This window comes from Typopeltis vanoorti, chromosome 5 (assembly GCF_054136105.1).
Source record: "Typopeltis vanoorti isolate ZY-2024b chromosome 5, IOZ_Tvanoo_1.0, whole genome shotgun sequence".
NCBI classification, from domain to species: Eukaryota; Metazoa; Arthropoda; class Arachnida; order Uropygi; family Thelyphonidae; genus Typopeltis; species Typopeltis vanoorti.
The window spans coordinates 153,105,745-153,128,855 of record NC_143553.1 but is presented as its reverse complement, the minus strand read 5'-3'; the positions used below and the strand labels follow the sequence as shown (position 1 = coordinate 153,128,855).

Here is a 23,111-nt window from a genome sequence, read left to right as displayed (position 1 = left end):
AAATTCATGCGTTGGTTTCATTAACCCAGTAGTTACTTTTAAAAAAGAATCATTCATATAATTGACACAAAGCAAATTCTAGAGTGAGCGACCAAGTTCATGTAAACCACGTATTATATTAATTTTTTTAAGATTGTGTGTAAAATGTGAAAAGGTACGTCTTATACTCCTTTTGTATTTTTCATCAATTTTTATTCAAAAATGTTACTTTAGTAGTTTTACTTTATTTTATTTTTATTAATCTGTTATTTTTATCCAAAAGTGCCTCTTCAATTTATCAATAGTGTAAACAATACTGCAGTTATATAATTTTTGAGTTTTTTGCTTTTATTTGTTTACCGATGAGGTCCATAGTAGATAATAAACTGATAAGAACAGATACTACACTGTTATCTTAGCCAAAAGGCCGAAAAGTATGGTATCTGTTGTTATCAGTTTAATATCTGCTATGGACCCCATCGTTCCCCAAGATAAACTGATTTTTGTAAGGCAGTAAAGCACATATAGCCTACTCCACCTTTGCTTCGAGTTGCCCTAGTGTTGCACTACCTCTTACTATCAGCCCTACGCATTAGTAAGAATTTTAACAACAAAAATAAAAGAAATAATATTTGTGTGTGTGTGTGTGTGTGTGTGTGTGTGTGTGTGTGTGTGTGTGTGTGTGTGTGTGTGTGTGTGTGTGTGTGTGTGTGTGTGTGTGTGTGTGTGTGTGTGTGTGTGTGTGTGTGTGTGTGTGTGTGTGTGTGTGTGTGTGTGTGTGTGTGTGTGTGTGTGTGTGTGTGACACCGGTTTGATTCTTTTCCTTTCTTGGAGTTTTTACACAGCAACTTTCAAGTTTATTTTATTTAATTATCAGGGGAGTGCTATAAAAAATTATACATTGGAGCCACAGCAACCATAAAACCGACCATGATAGTACACATCTTCACTGGATATTGTATACCCACTGCTATATCTGGATAACTGATTTTATTAATAAGATATTTCTTACTAACCTCACATACATGCACACACCGGCCACTGAATTATAAAATTATTTAATACCGTGTTCGACCTCCTTTAACCCGAATTACAGCACATATGTGGTTTAACTTAGAATTCAGAAGGTGCTCGATTGGATCTACATCTGTAACATACCAGACGTTCATCACCAGACAATTTTTTAACTGGTGCAGATTTGGGGGAAGAGTACTTTGCTTTCTGATCTGTTTTTCTAACATGCTCCATAGAAGAACAATTCTTGTGCGATGAATGGTAGCACTATCATCCACGAAACATCCGACCTTCCAACAACACCACGGAACCTGTTTAATACCAATAGAACATTCCCAACACCTCCAGAACCTTGAGATATGTTTACAAAGCAAGCTGGATTCGTTGCTTCGTGCTGTCATGTTAGCGTCAAACTCTCTACATATCTTGGTAAAGAACAAGATGCACCGTGACTCATCGGAGCACGACTTTTTTCAGTCTTCCAGTGTCCAGTTACCGTCTACCTGACACCACTGTAGACGAAATGTCTAGCTCTTCGCAGAAATGAGGGATTTCGTTTTCCTGTCCATAGTTTGGCGAGATCGGAAACAGCCTTCATTAAATTCTTCGCTCAGTTGCTGCACACTAAGTTCTGTTTGTCCGTACAAGCCTTCTCATATTACAGTTCTGACAGATCGACTTACTTAGGACCACAGTTACGTCTCCTCGACAAGAAATGGGGATTATTTTTCCACTCATTAAACATCCGGGATATCTTCCCTTTTGAGAAACCAGTCAGCTCTGCTGTTTTCAGAATCGAGGCTCTAACCTGACGGGCACCCACAATAAGCCCTTTATCGAACTCTGAAAGACGCTTTATTTTTCCCATTTTTTATCAACACTATTGACGATTACTAACCAGCAGCATTTTTAAAACAGTTGCCTAGAACACGTGGTGGGTTTCTGTAGATGAGGAGAAATATGATGCACGTGACAGTATTTTTCATGTACGCTGCGTAAATGACGTTTACATACAGTTTCCTAATTCAACAACCGGTATGTGTACATTCACCATACAGTAATATACAAGGGTTTTCTCTGCATTTAATCAGGATTTATCGGAAGTTCAGTAATTACATGCTAAAAGATTGCTAGATTTATCCGTAGTAAATCAAGATATTTTTACTATCTTGAGTTTATATCAAGACATCTGACCCAGTGATCATTTTAGATCATCGTATCAGTTATCTTCTTAGATATCTGACTAGAAATGTGAGCTTGTATTCTTACTACAGTAAATACTTTCAGAATCACTACCTCATTCCTGGTTTCAGCATTTTTGTTCTAACTTTCTTTTCATCCACTCAAAGCGGTAGTTGTTAAGATCAGTTAAACTTAAATATGAAAATGATTTTAAAGCAAAGATCTGTCGCGCATGGAAGTTTTTTTTAACTGTAATTGTAGCCAGTATAAATCTTTAGCCATATTTAAAAAACTCCTTTGTTACCCTAAACGAATGCATTTGTGTAAGCTAATCTTTCAAGTTTCTTGTTTCCTGCGATTGTGTGCAATTATAGACACAACGAGTAATGACAAAATAATCCACGTGTTTTGGATCACTCCTAGCAGCCTGAAAGAGAGGGATGATGGGGTCATAACATGATAAAGAGAAAACGGAAAGAGGCCTTTCTCAAACAGCGGGCCCGTTTACAGGCTGAGTAGCTTCCGCAAGAAAGTGTGAGGCTCATCAAATAAACTATTCACAATATTTGCCTACATTGCCGATATCAGTGGACTGAGGACTCAGCTAGAACTAAGAAACCTGGTGACAGGGGGGGGCAAGTAAGGAATCCATCACCCCCCAGAAGAAGAATATATTACCTGTTCAGCGGGCTTTAATCCAAGCGGTGAAACCATCCGCAAACTAAATCAGGTATATTAAATCACCCAGAATAAATCAGCATCTCATAAGAGGATGTGCCACACCACTGTTGAAACACATTTGTCTTACGGCATATCCAAGACCACCATTCAGAAACAATCAGGCTACGGAAACTAACTTCCGCTATACAAGCCCTTTAGACCTGAAAGCACTGGTCATATACATCGTTATATAACTGCATAACTGCATCTATCAGAATAACTATTGTATACGCTGCACAAGCTCATTAAAACCACGGATCATCGGTACCTTCTGAGGTGTGCAATTTATGTATTCTTCTTGACTCCTATTCGAAATTAAATAGTTGAAAGTAATGTGTATATACCACATGCTTGCATCGCAGGAACGGATTTTTGTACGAAGAAATATCAAAAAATATTAACAAGGGCCATCTCATAGTAGCTGCAAATTTTAAATGTACCCTGTCAACATTCACGAGTTAAGTAATATCTTCATACATCTACTTCCACTCAAAACGTGTTTTCCCAAGGGTGGCCTTCCTTACTAGGGCCCTTTATCAGGCACATCTAGTTAAGTAGTATACATCCATGCGTACAATATCACCCATAAGCGGTATCATTCTTCTCATGTATTGGACGATTCCATTCATGTCCGATTCTTGGACATACTGTGCACAGAAGTGCAGAATACTAAACCTTTAACAACAACTCGCTAAGGAAAGAGATGACTTTAATAGCTACAGAAACTACATTGTTACTCTCATCACAAAGATGCTCATATCACGACCTATTTTAGTCTAAGCTTAAGGTATTCTGTCAAAGATATAGCCAGCAGACGAACCATAATAGTCAACCATACGCGAATTGCAGCAACAATATCATACCCTTCAGCTGGGCACAACTGTCGTTCACATTTGGAAGAACATTCTGCAAGAGGTACCCTAATATGAACCCGTTTAGGCATGTAAATGTCACAGATGCACTCACAAACTATTTCTTTTTCATTAACAACACATCAGCATCAACAAGGATCCATTGACCTTAGAAGTGGAAGCATTACAGAGGATTTCAATGAAATCCTCGTATATACCTTATAGGAGGGTTTCACCATGATGTGCCATAAAACAGAGCTTCCTATCGTTCTGCGCACGATTTGATAAAATTCTGCATTTTTCTATCAAAAGACAAATCTCCTGACAGAGACAGGCTTACTACTGAAATATGCCAATCTTTCTGAGAAGAGGTTACACTTATTTTTCACAGAGTATATGTTAAAGCAGCTACCAAAGGTTTCCTACCCATAGGATAACATCTTTAATCAAGCTTATCTAAAAGAAAGGCGACCTTATAAAACTGGGGAACTGCCAATCCATCTCCATTATAAACACTGACTGTGAAATAGTATTAAAAGCCGTTTCAAGCCCGCTGTAAAGGAAATAACAAATAGGCGTCAGGGTCCTCATATATATAGAGCTCACAATAGTAAAACCATTGATCCTGTAACACCAGACAAAGAAAATGCCTTCAACTGCACTGAACACCCTTACTTCTTCAGGTGCTTGAAAGCCTTGGACATTGCCCTAGTCGTCATTTGAACTATTTAGATGCTAAACTTAACTCTTATTTCTGCATGAAGATAAACAACAGACTCACATCCATACCATACTGCAGAGGCACACAAGGCGTTTCTCTTTCTGATCCTTTTAGATCATCGCCACAGAACCTTTTCTGTATCAAGTAAGCATGACTAAGGCAACCCGTCCTAAACTTTCTTACCTAGCTATAACCCTAAAGAGAATATGCTGATAATTATATCCTATCAAGCACAGAATATCAAGAATATTAAAGAACTTCAAGATCCACGCTGAACACATAAAACTCCATTTTCCAAACTACAAGATTGTGGTTTGGAAAATGAAGAAGTCCAACTGATCCCTCTCTGCTTGACCAGCGGTTTACAGAAGGAAAGAAATACTTGAGAATTCACCTAGGAAAAGTTCTCATATTAACTGTAAGATAATAATTCAATGATTATCAATTATACAATATACACTTATACAGTATACAATTATCAATCAAATAGTTGCCGGTATTGTTTGTCATACACCAGAGATTCTTACCCATCCCTCCAGCACAATTCATCATGCAAATAGCGACAATGATGTATCGATTCATGTGGAACCAAACAAAAAGACTTTCTCTACTCCAAGCTTAGTTGTGATCTACTTCTTTAAAATGAGGAGACCAAAATTTGAAATTAATTACAGGATGAAAACGTTTGGTATTCCTTTCTTCATTAAGATCCAACAATAGGAAAGGCATATAAATCGACCACCGAAATATATCTTCATCTTTTGCCACTAGAGGTCTCTCTCTTGATTTTTCCGCAATTTTAAGAATGACAAAAGCTCATGCACCAGAGAATTTCTTTTCAAAGATGGAAGAATTTAAATTAGCAGCACACACCGAAGGCAGCTTCGCTTCCTCAGATCCTTATTGAATTGTTCTTCCACAACATACTAGTTCCACTCGTATCGGGAAATTGTATTTTCTGCGGCTGTTTTCACACAAGAAATGAATACATCGATGTTATCCGCCTTATCCGTATACCCACATAGTTAACCGCTAAACTGGAGTTATTTCTTTATTACAGCCAAGGATAAGTATCTACAATTCCACAGTTGCACAAAACCTCGCCACAAGAAGCATCTGACCCTCTGCTGGCAACCTTCAGGCTGTCTGCTGTAGTACCATCAAAATAAGAATCGTACACTCGACCTTTTCCACCGACTGTTGAAAGAAACCAAAGTGTAATTCCCGAGTGAGTATGAAAATAGTATCTTCATGAATCAGCAGCAACCCCAGCCAAGTTTGGTTCTCACAACAAGAGCGTCTCTCTCTTTTATTCCTTTATGTGTTAGATATTTCCTTATGTACGCAACAGAATCATTGATCTGAGACTTAATTTTGATTTTTATATTTTTTCCATCTAATGTCATAGTTTGAACCTAAAATGAACTTGAGAAAATCTCTTCATAGAAGTACAGAAATATGCTACACTTGATACTTGTTGATCTCTGCATATAAGATTGCAATCTGAATTTAAAAATATATTTAAAATTACCATGTGTGCGGTCTCTTACATAACGAGAGGGGTTGAAAAGTGGGACGAACCACAACGACGAAGTGAGTGTGAAACTGCTCGTAGATCTGTGCATTTATCTTTAGTCTGCGAATGACGCCACAAGTGCTATGGCTGCAGTCCCAGATACAATGAGATCGGCTTTCGCATGCATTTTGGAAATTGTTTTACATTTAATTTTTTTTAAATATTTAAAAGATATTTAAAAACTCGGTACAAAATATACTTACAAGAATTTAAAATATCAGTAATACGTAAAAACGCACTTACCAAATTTGAGTTTCTTTCCCATCATCGCTACATATTTCTTGATAGAACACGATGTCCTGAAAATGGACCCATCAGAACTAATGTTTTCCTAAATTTTGACTTTTTTATCCTCTTTTAACATCTACAGAGTTAGACTGAGTTTCAAAACTGTAGATTTAAATCCAAAAAACTGAGATTCCCCCCCCCCCCTTCCCAATTCAAGAAGCATGTTTCGGCACTTTTTGGTGCCTCATCAGGAGATCGATAGGGAGGAGGAGGGAACATTATCGTGTACAGTGTTGACTGTCCTCGTCGTATTTAAATATTACTTCTTTTTAGTGTCCTTCTTGAAAATTCCAGATAAAAAGTAATTTTTTTATGGAAAGACATACGTTGAGAAGGAAGTCAATGAAATCAACTGGAAGTTAAACAAATGAAAAGTTAATAAGACCAGCAAGTGAAAGTCAGCAAATACAGAAGAATGATATGAATTATGAACAGTTAACGAGATCTCTGTCTGATTACCATTGATCATATATTATGTTTGTCATCCTTAATCCCCTCCAAAACACCCAAAAGCTCAATTGTCCCTGTCCCTATTCTCACTGCTAATCGTCCTAACGCTCCACTAATGTGAATAAACGAAGCACCCCGAATTGATGAAATGTCACCAACTAGGAACTAGCGTTTACTTTTGTGATGTGAGGAATCAACACTCTAAAGGAGTGGATGGTCTCGCATCTCAACTGCAGACGGTACTCGACTTTCATGTGTCAATAAAAATATTTTCTGTAAATGACAAATTGAAGATGAGTCTTATTCAGAGTCCCAAGTAAATCTATTCCTGATTTCCTAATGCTCTGCCATTCTATGACCTCTGAAGGATGAAATATGGAAATAGTGTTTAATGGAAATAGAGCCACCGTAGCTCAGTCGGATTAGACGAAGTCCTTTGGTCGGAAAGACCTGGGCTCGATTCTCGTCCATGACGTGAGGAACTTTAGCTGGTCTCTTTCGACAAAATGTAAGTTAACCGGTCTCATACGGAGGTGGAGGGTTTTTCCAGAAACTCGGGTTTTTCTTCCTTACCGGCTCCATAAACACAAGCATCTACAGACAAAAATATCTTCCCCAAACGTCAGGCTCAGCGACAGTTCGGGAATACGCGCCTAAGGTCGCATCATGTAAAAAGACAGATCCCAAATAGATGGGATAAGGCAAAAGAGAAAGAAGTGTTTAACTAAAATGCCCTCCATTGTATACGTAAATAGGGATTTTTCTTTGTTCTTTACCAAACTACATCTAAACAGTTTATTATTAATACATTATTGTTTTATAAATTAATAATTGAATAATAAACTATGCTTATTATCTAATATCCGTACAATAATGAAGCTTAAAACTGCAGTGAGTTTTTCCAATCACGAAATATCAATATTAAAATTTATATTTTATTATTTTGATTAAGAGTGACCGTCAGGGAATCGGAAACTCATCGAAGGACGCCATACTACTCACGCCACTTGTCATACCTGTTCTAGAATTCGTTCTTGCTACCTGCACACGCAAGGACAATCATTCCAACCACGCACGACCCTATGAGAGAAACAGCTAGCTCTCGCCCTCCTTCTTGAAGGCATTCATTCTCGACTTCCAAGGATGCCAACTCGTTCTTTTCCCACCCTCCATAAAATTCAAAATTAAATCTATCTATTTCCCTGTATAACCCTTTCAGAAGTTTGTAAGTCTCCATCCATCTTTCTCGTCTTCGCTATTGTCTCAGCCTACAAATTCTCAAAAGTGTATACCACAATCCCGATATCATTATTTAACACTCTCCTTTGCATTTCTCCACTGTATCAGAATCACTAGGAGACAAGTATAATTGAGACCTTATCAAGGCCTAGTAAAAAGGGAAAATTACTTCTTTATCTTTACACGTCAAGGTTCATTGCAATTATTCTCTGACTTATTTGCAATTTTTACTATGTGCACCTTGAACTTCAACTTGCTATCAACTCAAAGTCAAAGACCACTAGTCTGGTCAGTTTCTTAAACATAATCCCAAGAACATAATATGACATTGGGTATCTAATCACACCAAAGTGCATGTTCATATTTAACATTAAACTAATAGCCATTAAATATTAAACTGATCTCTATTTTCCCATGTCCACAATTCAAACCTGTTCAAATCCATCAGCAGCACTCCTGATTGCCCTACTTACAAGGCTATTTGCATCATCAGCAAATAGTTGTGAGTCGTGTATCAAGTCATTTCCAATAGCATTAACGTACAGATTGAATAACAGTGCACCTGGCACTGATCCTTGTGTTACACCACTCGTTATTTTAAATCTTGCAGACTCACATCCCCTGTAAATATAACGTTTTGATATCTGTCATTCAGCCATTCTTTTATCCACGCTAATATTTTAAAATCCAAACCAATGTTTTCCAATTTATGCAATAGTCTTTCATGCTGTATTTGGTCAAAAGTCTTAGCAAAATCCAAAAGTATCATGGTGCATCCGTTTCCCTTCTCTAGTTCAATGGTAACATTGTTATAGAATGTGAGCAAGTTGCTAAAATATGACCTTCCCTTAGTAAACCTATACTGTTAATTGCAAGTAGGGATTCTCTACTTTGAAATGAACCAGTGTTTCCAAAATCTTCACCACCACTCCTGTGATACCGATTGTTGGATGCATCGGTCTTTGCACGATCCTTGTGCAATGGGATTACTATAAATTCTCCCCACTCCTGTGGAATCTTCTCTGTTCTGAGACCCAAATTATATACCCTGATCAAATTATATACCCAGTTCAGCTGAACATATTTAGCATCCATATTGATATCACCTCAGTCATTACTGCGGAATTTTTGTTCAGTTTATGCACGTGAGTTCCTTCATTCAGTTAAGAGATAGCAGTGAACTCAAGGCACTCATCAGATGAACAACCTCTTCTGCATTCAGTAGATTTATTCGTTCGTATTCATTCTTTCTTTTACTTGCAACATAAGGATAGATTTCGTTTGGATTTGCGTTATCTAGGAGAACCAGTTTCTTTTCATACTCAGACTTTGCTTTCTGTACATAGTTGTGACTCTTCTGGCCTGCTCCTTATAATTTTAATAACTGACATCATCCTTATGAACACGTTATTCCTTCCACATCATCTTTATTGTGGAGAATCTCTTGCTTAATAATATCATACATTCATTTTATTCCTATCCTCTTAATTCTTCGAACTCTCGAGACACAATCTGATATTACATCCTTTCAGTATTTTTTAAACGCTTCCCACGCATTGTCGATATCCTTCTCATCCAACAACTGATACCATAGCATAGAACTCAACATACTCCTTAGGTGGTTTTAACTGTCTACTTAGTAGTTCATCATTACCACTTTCCAAGTCACTACCGCATAATCACAATCACCAACCAGAGATCCGATAGTTACGTCTTTAACTGAAACCATCTCTGACACTACAGTTAGATCTAATACTCTTTGACGTAGACTTTCTTCTACCACATGCTGCTTGAGGAAGTAGTCTCGAAACAGCTCAATAATTCAGATTCATTCTTCTCATGAGATTTCACTGCTACTCAATCAATGTTCGCATAATTTCCGTTCCCCGTGATGTTTTCTATTTCACACCCATGATCTTTATTTGGTTCGTCACTAGCGATCGATCCACTAGGTCTGTTACAACACCCTTTTATGTATTTGATCTTGGTGGATCCTATTTTACACCAGATGGCTTTAAACTCACTTCAAGATGAAAAACGTTTAGTAGTATTGTTGCACTCATAGGTCTAAATTCTAACTGGATACAAGCCATTCAATATCACTGCTCATCATCCAATATGGCCTGTCTTATAAATTATTTTTGTATTTGTGTTATTTAATGCAGTTATCAAAGTCCTAAAAGTTACAGTTATCCTAAATTTTATTATTTTAACGTTTCTTATTTATTTTAGTATGTTTATTAATTTATAACATTAAGTTAGGCGGCCTTAAGTCCGCGCGGTTAGCATAGTGGCTTTGCACTTCGCAACCATCTTCCTAGATTCGATTCCCCCGGAAATGTGAGGAGCTGAAGGTTCTTCCTCAGCCATAGCCAAGTTGGCAGGTCTTGGGGGTGGACAGTAGGGATTGTCTCCCCGTTTTTTCTGGGGTTTTTCATCCCGCAAGGCAGGCAAACTTTGAGAACTCAACACCACTGCGGACATAGGATACACCAGGGCATAAGGCTGACCACCTTATCTTGTGAACTGTTTAGTTTCGATGATTAATAAACCTTCGACACCGTAAGGTAAAAGAGGGGGAAAGGAAAATGAGATGAGATGAATCATGCCTTATTATTTGCCTGTAAGTGGAAGTATTAAATATTTTATTTATATTAATTCAAATATATAATGATTAGTAAAGTAATATAAACGTAATAATTATTATTATTTATTAATTAGCTTTCTGGAAATTTCCTCACTTCGTCCTGATTATAAAGAATTCTTTAGCTTTTGAACTCCAGCTATTGCTATCCTCCAATTTGTATTTGAACGATATTCTTTGCGGATGGCCAACAATACAAAGAATGAACAATCCCCTTATTTTTGAACGGTCAAAAGAACAGCTCATTTGCTTCCAGTACGACGATACAAGTTCCGCGTAATTAGTATTGTTTGTTCGAGATATAATGACCGAAATAAAAATCGTATAATAATTTCGATTCAACCAATGTGACCCTTTCCATAATACAGCATATGTACACGTCGAAATTTGTGTGTGTGTGTGTGTGTGTGTGTGTGTGTGTGTGTGTGTGTGTGTGTGTGTGTGTGTGTGTGTGTGTGTGTGTGTGTGTGTGTGTGCGTGCGTGCGTGCGCGCGCGCGCGCCGTCGCTTTGCATTGTGTGATACGAAGGCAATTGATGTGAAGTCAGTCTCCATATACAAGTAGCCTAGTCGTGAAAATAATTCACATGCAAACAATTTGCTTACACTTGGGTAAAGAATTGAACAATAATATAATTTTTTGGCAAGTTTAATTTAATTTCTAATCAAGTTAAAAACTTTCTACAAATAAGAATTTTTTTCGAGATGTGATATTTTTGTAGTTTTTTTTTCCTTAGAGACTCACTGAATAATGAAATTGATTTTTAATCTTGGATCGATTTCGTAATCCAATCCCCTTCTCCATTCATTTGTTATAAAATATTTTTGAATTTTGAGCGACTTTTTGTTGTTCTACAAGCATATTGGATTGACTGCGCTTGTCATATTAGTTTATGAATACTGGAAATATCACATAAACAAGCTAAAGGTAAACATTGTTTTGAAATACTGAAAACCTAAATCAGGGACTTTTAAGTAAAGCTCTCTCTAAAAATGTGAATAGCCGAGCCTCAGTTAAAACTTCATTCGCTACAGCATTACCCTCCCTGGGTACCCATTTCTATCCCCTCTTACGACATGCATGGGCTACAGTGGGGCTATTCTTATCCCAGCCACTACACGGATTGTGCAATTGAGTTTTTTATTTTTTTATTTTTTTTGGCTAGATGGGCGAAGCGAGAATCTTTTCATATTCCCCGTTATTTGTAGAAGAAAATGTATGGATGGAGTAATATAGGGCTATAAGCTCTGATCATGGCAGGAGGGTAACAGCAATACCCAAGCCTCTGTTAAACTATGAAGTTTGGTTCATTGGTTACAGCAGTGCCATCCATTACCCTCCCTGGGTACCCATTTTGGTCGCCTCGTACGACATGCATGGACTACAGTGGGGCTATTCTTATCCCGGCCACCACACAGGTTGTGCTATCGAGTTTTGTATTTTATTTTTTTGGCTAGATAAGCGAAGCAAAAATGCTTTTCATATTTCCCGTTATCTGTAGAAGGAATTGTATGTATGTATGGGGTAATATAGGGCTATAAGCTCTTATCATGTCAGGAGGGTAACAGCATCAGTCGAACCTCAGTTAAAACTTCATTGGCTACAACTTTGCCAGCCATTACCCTCCCCGGGTACCCATTTTAGTCGCCTCATACGACATGCATGGGCTGCAGTTATTTACATACCAGTGAGGCTGGTATGTAAATAAAGCCCTCTTCTAAAAATTAGGTGATACCCTGGACCACTCCATACGAGTGGCGTAAGATCGTCCAACTCAGCGTTGGTACCACTCAGTGACGCGCTCCTCCACCACTGAGCAGAACCGCTCATATTCCAGAGAAGGACCTCCACCGACAAGGCTCCACACTGGTCACGCCGGAAAACACCTTCCCCTGAGACTTAAAATACTCTCTCAGTACAAACCCTCCCGAAATCTAAGCCCCTCCCATCACCAAGAGCAAAATTCCGGAAGAAATCTAAGAGAGCAAAACTCTGTATCCCATTTTAGTCGCCTCGTACGACATGCATGGGCTGCAGTGGTGCTGGTATGTAAGTAAAGCCCTCTCTAAAAATTAGGACAATCCCCCAGACCGCAGGGTGATTGTCCTAAAAATTAGGACAATCACCCTACGAGTGGCCGAAAGACCGTCCAACTCTGCGTTGGTTCTACATAGTGACGCCCCCCCACCACCACCACTGAGCAAATCCGCTCATATTCAGGGAAAAGTATCCACCAACAAGCCTCCTTCCGGACCACGCTGGAGAACACCCTCCTCAGAGACTCAAAATGCTCTCTTAGGGTAACCCACAAAATCAAAGTCCCCCTCCCCCTCACTCACTTTGCTGCGAGAGCAAACTTCCGGAAGATACCTAATAAGATACCTAATAAGTAATATAAAATTACTATCGAGTAATTTTATATAAATATTTAAAAGGTGTATGTTATTTTCACAAGATTAGGGAACTTTTCAAGGAAAACTATACGATAATTTACAATTTTATATGAATTAAAATAGGAGATAATATACATCCATCTTTATTTCATAGCTAAGCTTACAGAAAATTAGAAAATTTCTAAAATAAACCTCAATAATACATTGTTTTTATTTGCTCTCTAATAAAAAAATGCGTACTATATATTGAAAAGTAAAACCTATAGGTGGCGTGACATCACATTATAATATAATAGTAACATTTTAAATAAGAATGAAGAAAAATATCGTTTTTTTTTCCGATAATATTTATAACGTAGTAGCGGAATTTGATTCCTTGTCTCCGTCCAATCCAATCTTTTAACCAACCTGAATTGACTGTTTCTATAGCAAACCCTCCAGGAAGGTTTCAGACCTTGAATCTATAAAACATGAATGTCGTGTGTGGATTAATTGAAAAATAAAACTTGTTGCACTCGAAAAGTAAAAGGCTGTTCTTTCCTTTCCAGTCTGTTTTTCTTCCTCTTCTCAGTTCTTGCTAATTGAAAACAGTCCCGCGTTACAGCTGTGACTCAACCTCTCCGAAAGCGCCCAAGTGTTTACAGCTTGAATTTCTTTTGTTGATAGGACTTTGTTCTGTTCTACACCAAGTGTTTTTTTCGTCGAATTTCACTCAAAAGGAAACAACGTCAGTCAAAAAAACAGCAGGAAAAAAATAAGGTAAACCAAGAGAGAAACGAAACTCTCTACCCTTATGTAAAAAAGGAAAATAATACCGAAATCAATAACAATAAAATGCTGCCAAGAAATTAATCAATTTATATATTAAATATATATAAATTAATTTATATGTTTAACCTTATATGTAGATGAAAAATTCTTAAATATATTTCTCGTATCCCAGATTTTTCAACTAAGTTATACAAAACCTAAATACATTTTCGATAACTTGAACATAATCCACCTTCGAACAGGTGCTATGAGCAGGACTGCATATGGTTTCTACTTCACAACGGAGTTAACAGTAGGCTGTGGTTGGAATGTTTTTCATGCCACAGATTTGGTTTACCTGCTGATTCGCACTTTCTGAATAATGCTACTCTTTATTGCAAAAACTATCTGCCTTTGCAGCAAGACAATGCTCCGCTGCATTTCAGAATAGTTGTGTACGTAATGAAGGGTGATTCATACCTTGAATATATTGCACATGAAGTATAACTACATGTGAAGAATCTTCTGCCAATTCAATAACTATCAGTATTAAAGGAATCTGTGGTACGACTGGACAGAGACATACTATACTAAACAATGGAAACAAAAATCAATCATCATCAGAATTCGGTTTGTAAGAAGTCCTGTTACTTGGCCATAACTGACCAAGGACACTAATGCTTAAGGAAGACGAAAGGTGATATATTAGAAGCATATAAATTTAACCCACTACGTGATAGTAATACTGTAATTATTATTATAATAAAAATGATTATTATGACTGTTCTAATACTATTATATTGTCTATATTGGTATAAGATGAGTAATCGACTTTTTACGGATTTTTTGTTTTTCTGTTGTTATTTCATTTTTATCGAAGTTATAATGAATAATTATATCTGAGTTTAAAGAAACAGAGCTGGTAAGAAAAATTATGTTTTTTTTTTTATATGAAGATGCTATACACGAGAGGTTGATCAACCTAATAGTATGTTAGCTTTACAGATATTCACACTCATCTCCCCCCTTCACACACACGCGCGCGCGTGTTGTTATCTTTGAGTGATGCAGTGTAGATTTGATTGCGTTTCTTTGCATAGTCTGGATGGAAGAGGTAGATTAGAATTTCGACATAACCATAGCATAGTGTAGATAGATTTGCAGTGACTAATGAGAAAGTACTTAAATGAATAAGGGAGGGCGAACATATCATCAAGACAGCGGAAAATGGAAGAGGAATATGAATTGGCCATTTCCGGAGGCATAGCAATTTCTTAAAAATGATTTTAGTGGACAGTGCGGAAGGTAAAAACAGAAATTTCTGGAACAGGTATTTAGGCAATTAGAATCTCACACTTGCATTCAAATGTCGAAAAAGGAAACCGAAATATTGTTTGCCGTCACTACCGAGACAGGGAGCTTCGTATAATCACATTACAAAGAGACTGCGTCGTTTAATTAGAGATATTTTGTTTTATGAGGTCGAACTTTGCAGAACCACAATACCAGGAAATTCATACGCCAGAATGATATGAAGCAGAAGACATGGTCCATTTGCAGAAGCGTTTATCAAAAATGATTAGTCGCACATACTGACTCCACCTGTCATGTATTTGAGAATGTCGGCGTCTTGGAACCTACAGGTGCTGGGGATGAATAACTTGATTAGTGGCGAAAGTGTTTCTGCTTAGTACGGAGATGTGTCGACTGTGTTCTCATTGATCTGTCCCTCGTGGCACAATGCTGCTGCTTGTGCAAATAAGACGTAAACAAGTACGTTATTGAATGCCTTAATCTGTCTTAGGTAATTTGCGTTCCTGCACATATGGCAATATCCCGCGGTAATGATGTCGTTCAGATCCACCTTTTACCTGCATCCTGTCCGCTAATGGCTTCTGTAATATTGCATTAATCTCATGAAATGAGTTACCTTAAGTGTAACAGAAACATTGAACTTGTGTAAAGATGTCTTCTTATTCATGCGTGTTGTTTTATTAAGGCGGCTAAACAAATACATCATGGATAAATCTTACTGACGAGCATAAACAAATACATCATGGATCATGGATAAATATCATGGCTAAAATTAATAGAAAATATTTGATTAATTTGATCGAACACTCTAAACAGGTTTATTTATATATTTAAACCCCCAAATACATTTATAACTTTTAAAATTAAAAAGTTTTATTTCTTTTAAAAAATAGGTGTTATACAAAACTACTTATTTCTAAAATATATTTAAAAAAATTTAATTTATTTTTCATTGTTTTAAATTATTATAAAACATCCAAGATAAGTTAAAAAGAAAACTTCAAAAATATTGTCCTAACTATATAATTGAATCGTATGTATATACAGTGTTAAAATAACTGTCTTCCGGTCTCATTCAGTCGTTTCCTTCTTCCAACTGGGTAGTGGAGAGGCATCTGTTTAGGGTTGTCGTGAACTGTCCACTCACTCAATATGTTTAATTCACTTTAGTTACGCGTATATTTTGTCCAATATGTGCTTCGTGTTTTGTACTGAATACAAATAATATTCGCTGATAATTTCTGTGCAGGTTATGTTCTGCAAACAGCAGATTTCAGAATATAACTTAGAAACTCTGGTGTTATGTTCTGTAAAATAAGTTCTAGAGATAAGAGAAACCAAATGCTCTTGCAATGTATTGTTTTATGACCATTATTATCTTCATAATGAATTCCTAAAATGTACACCAAGGGATGTACAGGATATTACGATAGTATTTTATAATTATTTCCATCAGTACTTACTTCTTAGCAACAATGTCCTCCTCCTCATCATCATCCTATGTTTACTGGGCATACACAGATGTCATATGGTCACTCCGATGCTCGGTGATGTGCCACACCATGCCTCACTATGTAGTCCTATTGTATGTTTTTCTGGAGGCTTCAACTCTGTGAAGATTAATCACCCCTCCAACATACCATCCATTCACCCATCCATTCATCCATTTCACTGACGGTCTACCCTTTCCTCTTTTTCCAGGAACATTACCTTCTTCTACTGTTCTAGGAAGTCCTCCTTTCAATGTGTCCAAAATATTTAACTTTCTTCTGTCAATATCCTTAAGGAGCCTTAAAGTTCTACTGATCTTTTCTAGCACACATTCATTTGTACGCCTTTCAGTATATGATATCTTCAACAGCCTTCTGTAACACCATATATCAAAGCAGATATCCTTTTCTTATCTGACTTTTTTATTTCCGAGTCTCACATCAATAAGTCGCAGTTGGAAAAACAACTGCATTCAAAATCCTCAACTTGTTCCCATGGAGATAGATCCACCCTTCCAGATTTTAGACAAGTACTTGTTTTATCCATTCCTAATCTTCTTCTGACGTCAGAAGAAGATTAGGAATCTTCTTCTGACGTCCAGAAGAAGATTAGGAATCTTCTTCTGGACGTCAGAAGAAGATTAACAGCAGTTGGTCATATTAATAATGGATTCCAGGTACTCAAACTTGCTGACTTCCTCAGTTCTTTTACCATTAAGGTACCCTTGTTTCTCAAGAGCTTCCCTGTTTGTATTTCCTTTGAGAACCATAATCTGCCTTGATGGGATTGAGTTGAAGTCCTGTTTTTACTGATCTTGTTTAACTTTGTCAAGAATTTGTCCTAGTTCTTCCTTATCATTACAAAGGAGTACGGTATCATCAGCATATCTCAGATTACTAATCAATGTACCACCTATCCTAATTCCTGTCTTGAGCTCATCCAATGTTTCATGCATGATGTCCTCCGCATATACACTAAACAAGTGAGGAGAAAGTAAGCATCCTTGCCTAAATCCCTTTCTAACCTGAAGCCCATCAGTTAATCTCACACCTGTTCTTACCATGGCTTCTTGCTCCCTGTATTATTTAGAGTGCTTATGTCCTAACTAATCTAATAACCGTACTTTTTTCATGAATTAGACAAACCCTACTTTTTCGAACCGAAAATTAAGACATCAATATTTTAAAAATAAAACAGAACACATTTGATATATATTTTTTAAATATTCTAAGTATATTTATTACACGCAGTGGGAGGAGGTCCAAACTGTCTCTGAGCTTTATTTCCATGTTCGTTTGCGTATTTGATGACTTTTAACATATTTGATAACTTGAATTTTGAAGAATGTCACAATCGTTTTTTTATTCGGACATTTTTATGGGCCAGTGCTCAAAATATTGTTAATGCATTAACTTACCCCGCCAACGAGTTCCAGTCGTATGAATGCTTTCAGAGTTCTTATTGTTTTATTCAGACTCAGCCTTTAAGACTTTAATCAACAGGGTTAACAAAGGCTAGTGACTGGTCGAAGCCTGTTCACGGAGGAAAGTTACCAGCAATTTCGCCACAGCAACCGTGGATCTCTCAACCGGTTACTATCCGTGTATAAAACTTCCCCCAATATTTGGTTTCAAATTTTTAGAAAAATATATCGTCTTATACATGGAAAAATACGATAATGCGTTATTTTTTAGGTCTCCAATATTGTTTTCAGTGCAATATATCACATCGTTGTCTCCTTCTGGATGTGTTTTCTATCACTATGATATCAAACATTTATATTGCTAACTCTTTCTTCTCTTTAAGTGATCACACCAAGTTAAAGAAGCTTTGTTCACACATTCCGGAATGCTAGCAATGTTAAGTTCCTTTCCAGTATCTTCATTTTAACATACTTCCGCCTCTTATGCATCTCTTCATCTTCCCCTCACGTAAAATCTATCTTTCATCATTGATAACTGACCAATGAGCAGGTTAAAAGGAACAAGCAAGCCAGCTTTTCAGAGAAGATATGGAGTAGTCTGCCAGTCTTGAATGAAAATCTTGTTTAAAATGTTCAATAATAATACTTAAAAGAAATTTTAATTCAAGTTTTCTTGCAATTCTCATGTAGAAAGAGAATTATATTTCCACCGACAATCCAACTTTCCGGTGTGTATTCAAATTTCTGTGGAAGCCAAGGAAGTCTGTTTCAAGCAAGTCATTGTTAACTTGAACTGTTGCCATAGAGATTAATGGATGGTGGCAAATAGCGGGAAATTAATCTACGTATGCGCAGTACAAAGCTTCTGAATGCAACAGTTAAACGCATTAACTTCTATTTTAAAATTCGATTCTCCAATAATGGGAAGTAAACAGAAAGATTAGCTTTCAGTAATTAACGCTGTTAAGGAAGTAATTAAAGTTACTCATTTAATTATTTTTGATGTTTCTTGTGTTTACCTAATCCTCAAAATAAGTTAAGATATTAACGTTGAAAAATAAACAGTTTACGCATTTTTTTGAAAAACTTCGTCTGACGGCTTCTCATCAAAGGCCGTTCCCCGCTAACTCCTCTTACTTCACTCTACTAGAAACGCCACCATGCAAGTGATCAAGCAAATTCGCTTAGTTTTGAAAATTCCGAAGCATCCTTTATTATTCATTCGTTTCCTGTGCAATGACAAAGGAAATTTTCATAAATATAACATTTATATTCTCTGATAGAGCCAGAGAGTTTGAAAGCCTTTTTGTAAGAATACTGAAGTTACTTGAAAGAAATAAAACCTGAGTAAAATGTACTTGCTACTTAGGACTGTCAGAGTTTGCAATAATAGTGACCCCTGAATTGACTAGTGAAGGTTCAAGCAAAGCTTTGGTGACAAAGAGCAGATACTGCTTTACAGACAGTGCACTGTGGGCTGGAGCGTTGTCCTGATGGAGAATTCAAGTTGTTCTTCCACAGATCGGATCTCTTCTTCCTCACTTGTTCTCTCAACTTGGCCAGAACCTCAAGTTAATAATGTTGGTTAATTGTCTAATCCTCTGGTGGTCATTCAACCATTACCACGCCATTGATATAAAAAAAAACGATCAGCATTGCCTTCAGTTTTAACTTGATTATTCTTGCATTTTTCATTCTCAGTGACGTGGGAGTTTTCCAGTGCATCGATTGTCACTTTATTTCTGGATCGTACTGGAAAATCCACGTCTCGTCACTCGTGATGATCTTCTCCTGCAAGTCCCATTTTCAGTCAATGGATGAGGTAAAGGAGAAAACGGCAGCGCTACTGAAGCAGATAACACCTGATGACTTGCAGCACTGTTTCCAACAATGGAAAATTCGTGTTCAAAGGTGTACAGATAGAGGAGGGGAGTATGTTGAAGGGGGTAACAATTAAGTTGCACATTTATAATAATAAACCACATTTTTGAAACCAGTCTCGTTATTAATAGCCACACCTCGTATATTGCAGCTTTTTTTTCGAAACATGTGATATGATTTTGCTTACTTTCTGAATTTCATAAAACAAGTCATTTAAATAAGTTACTTTAATTTAAATAATTAGTTAATTAGTTAGTGTTCACTAAGATGCAAGTGAAGTCTTTAGGACAATGCATGCAAACCATTAAATGTACATTATACACTTTACAACCGACATGTTCTTAGGATGGCCATCCAATTATATTACAAATTTTTATAGGTTGGTTATGATTATATTAAGGTCGTGAAAGTGAAAACAGATATAGTTAGAGAGCTACCTCAGATATGTGCGTAGAATAATATTTGTTTCAGGTATTATTTCTGATAAGATAGTTAAGAGAATATATCGGTTAAATGTTAAAAATTTAAATCCGAGTTTGACCTTATATTTCATCAAAAATATTAATATATATATATATATATATATATATACTGTATATATATATATATATATATATATATATATATATATATATATATATATATATATATATATATATATACAGGGTGTCCCATAATTCACGCAAGATTTAAATTTAGCACCATTTGTGCGGTAAAGTGTTGCCAGCGAGAAAAAAAAAGACAGCGTGACAGCTCAGGGTTATTAAAAATGGAGCGCTACACGAAAGGACAACGCATTTTCATTGTTGAGCAATATTTTAAAAATAATGAAGGTTTGGAAGCTTTTCGTACAAAATATGGTCGGAATAGTGATTTAACTTCATCAACTGTGAAAAGATTAATTAAGAAATTCAAGGAAACTGGATCAACTTGTTTTTCGACAAAATTGTCGCATTTGGGGTTCAGAAAATCCACGAGTGATTGTTGAGAAACAAATGCATCCACAACGTGTCAATGTTTGGTGCGGATTTTGGGCTGGAGGCATCATCGGTCCATTCTAATTCGAAAATGCGGCTGGTAAGGCAATAACAGTTAATGGTGCTCGCTATCGCCACATGATAATCCAGTTTTGTGTGCCTAAATTGCAAGATATGGATGTGGACGGCATGTGGTTTCAACAAGACGGTGCCACATGCCATACAGCCCGAGAAACAATTCAATTACTGCCTGCGTCATTTCCTGGTCGTGTAATTTCCCGTTTTGGTGATCAGAATTGCCCGCCCAGATCATGTGTGACTTAACGCCGTTGGACTTTTTTCTTTGGGATATTTTGATGTCTAAGGTTTATGCCAACAAGCCCACAAGCCCACGACCACCCACGCCTGGAAGGATGAAATTAAGCGCTGTATCAACGAAATTCAGCCACATTTATGCAAAACGGCCATGGAAAATTTCGACAAAAGTGTGCGTATGTGCCATATATATATATATATATATATACAGTATATATTCATTTTCTCATATAGAAATGCGTTACATAAACGTGACAATGAATGATCAATCAGTATTATAAATACCAGCGCCGCAATTTTATTTTTTATATACTATTTATAATAAAATTCAAATAATTTATCTTCATTTTCTAATTGAAATACGTAATTTAATTAAACTTGTTTTAAAAAGATGCTTTTTTAATCGAACGAGTGTATAATTGTTAATACATTACTCTTTGTACGCATATCGGCCACTGTATTAGAATTTTTTTATGAATGTATGTAAAAGTCATATATGCAACATACTTGATCACATGCGTCTCCTGGTGTTCTAGGCAACTGTTTTAAGAATGCTGCTGGTCAGTAATCGTCAAAAGTGTTGATCACAATGGGAAAAAACAAAAGATCTTTCCGAGTTCGATAAAGGGCTTATTGTGGGTGTCAATCTGGCTGGTGCCACGATTTTCAAAATAGCAGAGGTGACTGGTTTCTAAAAAGGTGAGACATTCAGGGTGTTTAATCAGTGGAAAAATAACCCGCATTGCTCGTCTAAGAGGGGTAACTGTCGTTCTGAGACAGTCTGTTCAGGAAAGAAATCGCCGTCGCCTGAGAAGGCTTGCAGGACAAACAGAACTTCTTGTGGCAGCAATTCACCGAAACATTTAATGAAGACTGTTCCCGATCCATATCCTACCGAACTAAGTGCAGAGCATTGAATAGGAGGTATTGACCGTCGAATGCCTACGATAAGGAAACACGATATTAAATAAAAGTTTTCTAATTCATTGACCGGTATGTGTATATGAAGCTCCCTCCCCAGATATAATAATTACCTGTTGGATTTCCTTTCTACACTATGCATTATGAAAGCTGTGCATTGTTATATTCCTATTTGGTTTGGTTTTATGGATCAAATAAGTTATGAACCACATTACATCCACTGGAATGGAGAAAATGGATTCTTCAAGGATTTTGTGTTGTTTATCATGTGGCATTAAGAAGAGATTCAAATATACCTCGTTGCTCAGGAATTAATATACCACACTCTCTAAAGTAGATGTTGGTATTTAACTTAAACAGCTCACAGTAGGTTGGTACCACAGTTGCATTGCTTGAGATTCGCGATCAGTCTTATTCACGGATGAATTATTTCCTTTGTAACGATACACATGGTTATTTGCATATTAAGATCCTTTATATATTCTTGTTCTTGCAATGATATTTCCCTGCAAGAATAAATAGTCCTTCAGGTTGTTCCCTAAACCTCTTAGAACAAGAAATAACTTGTTAGCTTATTCCTTTTTTTATTGGTAATCCAAATGATAGACATTTGAAAGATGATTTTCTGAATACCTGCTTAATTAGTTCCTTTATTTACAGAGTGGCTCTTATCTTAATTGGACACACACACACACACACACACACACACACACACACACACACACACACACACACACACACACACACACACACACACACACACACACGGTGTTGGTATCGAGCAAGGAATCGTACACTTCAGTGTGAACCATTGGATTGCCGTATTGATCTCCGAGTGTACACACGGAACAGAGAAAACAATACGAGTGGGGAAGCGAAGAGCAGCAGAGAGACAGTAAAAGACAGAGCAAACAAAAGAGAAAATAAAAGAGAGAACAAGAACGAAGAGCTAATAAAGAAAAAAAACACTAAGAGAATTAGG

At 36.8% G+C, this 23,111-nt stretch overlaps 1 non-coding gene and 1 pseudogene across 1 annotated transcript; one reads left to right on the top strand and one right to left on the bottom strand.

The window, feature by feature from the left end:
* Positions 1-312: 312 nt before the first annotated feature.
* Positions 313-417, bottom strand: LOC150106950 (U2 spliceosomal RNA; annotated as a pseudogene).
* LOC150106949 (U2 spliceosomal RNA) lies at positions 390-572 on the top strand. Its single transcript, XR_016548399.1, has one exon. It is a non-coding gene; the product is annotated as a U2 spliceosomal RNA (small nuclear RNA).
* Positions 573-23,111: the final 22,539 nt, after the last annotated feature.